Raw genomic sequence first — 6000 nt, 5'->3', positions numbered from 1 at the left:
TAGTGGGTCACCATAAATAGCTAGTACAGCTTGGTGGGTCACAGATATCCTTGTGCTCTGCCTCCTGGGGCATCAAAAGACCTCTACTCCCTGAAAGAAGGAAAGGAATAGAACAACCTCCCCCAATTTGGTGCTCTCTAGATGTTTTAGATTTCAACTTCCATCAGCCCCAGCCAATTCAGCCAATGTTCAGGAGTGCTGCGAGTTGTAGTCCAAAACATCTGGAGGGCACCAGGCTGAGGAAGGATGGAGCAGAGATACACCATCCAATCAACTGCTATTCTGAATCTAACATTATAATACCTGAAGCATGGCAGCACTTAACTCTTCCCTGCTTTGGCTCATAAGAACATAAGAGGAGCCATGCTGGATCAGACCAAAAACCTATCTGCACAGCATTGTGTTCCCAAAGTGGCCAGCCAGATGCCTGTTGGAAGGCCACAAGCAGGACGTGAGTGCAATTGTTGTTCAGTCATTCAGTCATGTCCAACTCTTCGTGACCCCATGGACCATAGCATGCCAGGCCTTCCTGTCCTGCACTCTCTCCCTGAGTGTGCTGAAGTCCATATTCATTGCATCGGTGATGCTATCTAGCCATCTCATCCTCTGCCGTCCCCTTCTCCTTTTGCCTTCAATCTTTCCCAACATCAGGGACTTTTCCAGTGACATTTCTCTTCACATTAGGTGGCCAAAATATTTGAGCTTCAGCTTCAGTATCTGTCCTTCCAATGAGCACTCAGGGTTGATTTCCTTTAGGATTGACTGATTGGACCTCCTTGCAGTCCAGGGCACTCGTAAGAGTCTTCTCCAGCACCACAGTTCGAAAGCATCAATTCTTCGGCGCTCAGCCTTCCTTATAGTCCAGCTCTCATAGCCATACGTTGCTACTGGGAAAACCATAGCTTTGATTATACGAACCTTTGTCGGCAAGGTGATGTCTCTGCTTCTTACTATGCTGTCTAGGTTTGCCATAGCTTTCCTCCCAAGGAGTAAGTGTCTTTTAATTTTATGGCCACAGTCACCGTCTACCGTGATCTTGGAGCCCAAGAAAATAAAATCTGTCACTGCTTCCATTTCTTCCTCTTCTATATGTCAGGAAGTGATGGGGCCAGATGCCATGATCTTCGTTTTTTTAATGTCGAGTTTCAAACCAGCTTTTGCAGTCTCCACTTTCACCCTCAACAAGAGGCTCTTTAGATCCTCTTTGCTTTCTGCCATTAGGGTGGTATCGTCTGCGTATCTGACGATACCCAGCTTGTACTTCTGGTAGTTCTCGGTTCACATGCTGCTGAAGCCTAGCTTGTAGGATTTTGAGCATAACCTTACTGGCATGTGAAATGAGAGCAATTGTACGGTACTTTGAACACTCTTTGGCATTGCCCTTCTTTGGAATTGGAATGTAAACTGACCTTTTCCAGTTTTGTGGCCATTGTTGAGTGTTCCAAATTTGTTGGCATATTGAGTGCAGTACTTTAACAGCATCATCTTTTAGAATCTTAAATAGTTCATCTGGAATACTGTCATGTCCTCTAGCTTTGTTGTTAGTAATGCTTCCTAAGGCCCACTTGACTTCACTCTCTAGGATGTCCGGCTCAAGTTCAGTGACCACACTATCATGGCTATCAGGGACATTCAGATCTTTCCTGTATAGTTCTTCTGTGTATTCTTTCCACCTCTTCTTAATCTCATCTGCTTCTGTTAGGTCCCTGCCTTCTTTGTCCTTTATCATGCTCATCTTTGCACAAAACGTTCCCTTGATATCTCCAATTTTCTTGAAGAGATCTCTAGTCTTTCCCATTCTATTGTGTTCCTCGATTTCTTTGCATTGTTCATTTAAGAAGGCCTTCTGGTCTCTCCTTGCTATTCTCTGGAAATCTGCATTCAGTTGGGTATATCTTTCCCTTTCTCCCTTGCTTTTCACTTCCCTTCTTTCCTCAGCTACTTGTAAAGCCTCATCAGACAGCCACTTTGCTTTCTTGCATTTCTTTTTCTTTGGGATGGATTTCATTGCTGCCTCCTGAACAATGTTATGGACCTCCGTCCATAGTTCCTCAGGCACTCTGTCTATCAGGCCTACTCCCTGAAATCTATTGGTCACCTCCACTGTATATTCATAAGGGATATGATTTAGGTCATACCTGAATGATTTAGTGGTTTTCCCTATGTTCTTCAATTTCAGCCGAAATTTTGTGATAAGAAGCTCATGATCTGAGCCATAGTCAGCTCCAGGCCTTATTTTTACTGACTGTATGAAGCTTCTCCATCTTTGGCTGCAAAGTACATAATCAATCTGATTTCGATATTGACCATCTGGTGATATCTATGTGTAGAGTCGCCTCTTGTGCTGTTGGAAAAGAGTGTTTGCTATGATCAGTGTGTTCTCTTGGCAAAACTCTATGAGCCTTTGTCCTGTTTCATTTTGTACACCAAGGCCATGCTTGCCTGTTATCCCGGTGATTTCTTGACTTCCTACTTTAGCATTCCAATCCCTACTTTAGCATTCCAATCCAATCCCCTGCATTCCAGGATCCTAAACAATATTGTTCTTTATAGCATTGGAGTTTCTTTTCACCACCAGACACATCCACAGCTGAGTGTCCTTTTGACTTTGGCCCAGCCGCTTCACTCTTTCTGGCACTACTTGGAAATTCCCTCTGCTCTTCCCCAGTAGTATATTGGATAATATACTAGTGAATGCAATAGGATTTCCATATTCATGGGATGTGAAAAGAGCTCAACAGTACCCAGGGGATACTAGCTCTCTAGAAGGTGCCAAAGGGCAATGCCTTAGGGCTATGATCATTTGGAGACATGCAACCATGCTTGGAAATAGTGCTTTAGAGCTGAGAGGATAATGGTGTGGGTTTTACTGAAAGGCAGAGGAGGAATGGGCTATCACAGAATTATGTCCCATAGTGAGGGATTAAGGTATTCAGAATGCAAGAAGTTAAAATTGTATTTTAAAATGTAGATGACTTTGAGGACTTGATGGATATAAATTTAATTAATAAATAAGTTGTGCAGGACTGGTTTAAACCATGTGACAGATATGTTTAGTAGCAGATGCACTGTTCCTTTGTAAAAGGCAAAGCAGATGTCAATTTTAATCCAAGAGAACCTTGTTCATAGTCTCAATGGATCATTTATCTGGTTATCTGGACTTTCTGTATTTAAGCCCAGGTCTTATATAGATGAAAAGGAAACTTTAAATATGCCGTAGCTGCATATTTCTTCTTTAAAGGCTGGAAATAAAACAAAGTATAAAATTCTCTTTGAATTCAAATGGTCTTTAAATGTTAATTAAATATTAAGGGTGCCCACATTTATTCATTCTTGAAATTGGTGGGGTTTTCCCCATCCAGGTTGAAGGTTTGCACCCCAGTTTATTTGATCATACACATTTCTATAAATGCAGTATAAATATGTCTAGATATTCTGTCGTACATTCAGAAATGTTGTAAAAAAAAGATGTATCATATAATTTGAACTGTAGACTGTTTCTATAGTTGACCTTGCACGCTCATGTGATCTAGGGTGACCCCTATTTGAAGGGTTGTCAGAGGACAGTCCTTTAACTGAAGGTATCCTCTGTTTGAAGGGCTGCCCCATCCACTTTAGGTTTAAAGATAAAGAACCACCAGAAGAAAGAGCTGGGTCTTGATGCTGCCGATCCACAGAACTTGGATAGCAGACCGAGCAGGTCACCTGGTCACAGTCTTACCCCAGAATAGGGAACCCATTAGGACATGTGCAGTGGACAGTGGGGGAAGGGTTCACGCCAAAATGTTTCCTCAGCTATAGAGGTTTCCCAAAATGGAGATCCACACAGGTGTGGAGCCCATATGTGTGATGCATAGAGACCATGCAGAAGAAGGATTGCCTTTCTCATATGTCGGGACTGGCTCCCTTGCAACATCAGCAACCAAACATATTAAAGAAACAGCAAACTCCTTTATTACAGCAGGACGCACATACAGGCACCTTACCAGAGTCCTTTGTGAGCCCAAGTTCAAATAAATGCAGGTAATCGAAAGAGGAGCCACAAACAGGATCTTAAAGTCCAGTGGTTTAATCCAAGGCAGGGTCCCAATAAATACTGAGCCTCACATCTCTTTTGTAATCGATCAGAGAAGTTGAGGTGCAAAACAGTTGCTTTTATTATGCAAACTACAGTTAGATCAGCAGTTCCTCAGGTCACAATCAGAATCCATGTAATTTTGGGGGTGCCTCCGCAGAGGTGCTGGGCCCAGTCAATACACTCAAGGCACGGGCTTCAAGGCATGCAATAGTTCAGGGTTCAAGAGTAGTCAAAGCAAAAGAGTGTCCAGGATCAGCAATATTTACCTGAAAATGTATCTTGCCTGTGTGCCAGCTTTTATGTGGGAGGTGGGGCAACTAGAGCGCCTCATTTGTCAATCCAGTCCTATGGGAAAACGTAGCCTGGAATCGAAAACTCTGCCTAACTGGTTGTTTTTCCTCCCTTCTTTTCAGCCACTGGCATTGCCTGGAAGACAACCTTGGTCATGTGCCTTCCTCAGCCAAGTCCGCCTCCTGACCTCTTATCAAAGAATGTTCCTCAGGCTGCAGTGACTTGGGTGCTTTTCCCCAAGCTACCTCTGACTGTAGGGTCGAAGGAGTAGCTGCCGCCACCTGACTGCAATCTACCGTGAAACCAAGGAGAATTCCCAGCATCCTTCCTACCTTGATTAAACCCTAAATCAGATTCTTCTGTCTCTGAATCCAGTTCTTCCACTGAGACTGCAGCATCAGGAGAAGGCATGACAGCATATGTAAATCTGTGTCCTCTTTTGTCCTCTTTTTTGGTGATGCATTTCCTCTTTTTCATGATGTGAGAACTTTAAAAATGAAGAGATTGTTCTTCATGAACAAAGATGCAGTCCTGTATATGCTATCTCCAGCATCAGAGGCAGTATGCTTAAGTACACCAGTTGCTGGGGAACATAGGCAGGAGGGTGCTGTTGCAATCATGTCCTGCTTCTGAGTTTCCTGTCAACAGCTGGTTGGCTGCTGTGTAAACAAAATGCTGGACTAGATGGAGTCTTGGTCTGATCCCACATGATGTTCTTATGTAGCCATGCTTGTTGGCACCTCTAGACACAGCCTCTGCCATGGTGCACCCCTATAGCCCCCTCTTCTTATGTTCTTATGTTGAGTCCTGAAGCAAGTTAATCCAGTATTTTCCTGTGGAAGATCATGGTACAACTGCAGAGTACAGCATGGTTTCCTTAAAGAAAACCCACAAGAGATGTCCCAGGATGACTATTTGGTCTTGAAAAACTCTGAAGAATTTCCAAGAAGTTCGGTTTTGTGTATGTGTGTGTGTCTCTCTCTCTTCTCATGATCCTTGACTTAATGCAAGAAGTGGGGGAAATGTAAAAGCGTAGCATAGAAACAAAGACATGGCTTGCTAAATACAGACGGAAGGTTAAGTAACAACATCTCCTACCCTGTTGGTTAAAGGTCAAATTGAAAAGTACAACATTTAGATTGGCCATGCTAAATTAACTTGGCTTCAGAATGCCTCCCCCTGTTGCAACTTCTACAGTGTACTATTGTGTTTAGCTCCAGTAGTACTTCTACAGAACAGAGATATGGAACAGTGGCAGTCATGGTGAGGTGATGCTTCATTTGTTTGGGAGTGGTGGGGCAGGGGGTTGCTATGTGCTGTGTTTCTCACATACATAGTGGTGATGATGAGGCCTATTTTATAACATCATGCAGGTTTTATTGAGTATGAAAAAGTGATTAATTTTAAAAAAATAGTTTTTCAGCATTTAAAAAATTCCAGTAGTGATGTCAATATGAAATGATTATATTGGTCATAGTCCAGACATGAATATAGACCAAACATTGCAGTGTGGAGGAGCTGTGGCTGAGATAGAATAGCTTATGGCAGCCCTACAATGTAGTCCACGGTTAATCTTACAGATTAGTCTAGCCCAGCCTTACTCAACCTCATGCCCTCCAGACATTTTGGCT

This window comes from Heloderma suspectum, chromosome 11 (assembly GCF_057233095.1).
Source record: "Heloderma suspectum isolate Gila_16-S chromosome 11, 16-S_ref, whole genome shotgun sequence".
NCBI lineage: Eukaryota > Metazoa > Chordata > Lepidosauria > Squamata > Helodermatidae > Heloderma > Heloderma suspectum.
This window is presented reverse-complemented; position numbering follows the sequence as displayed.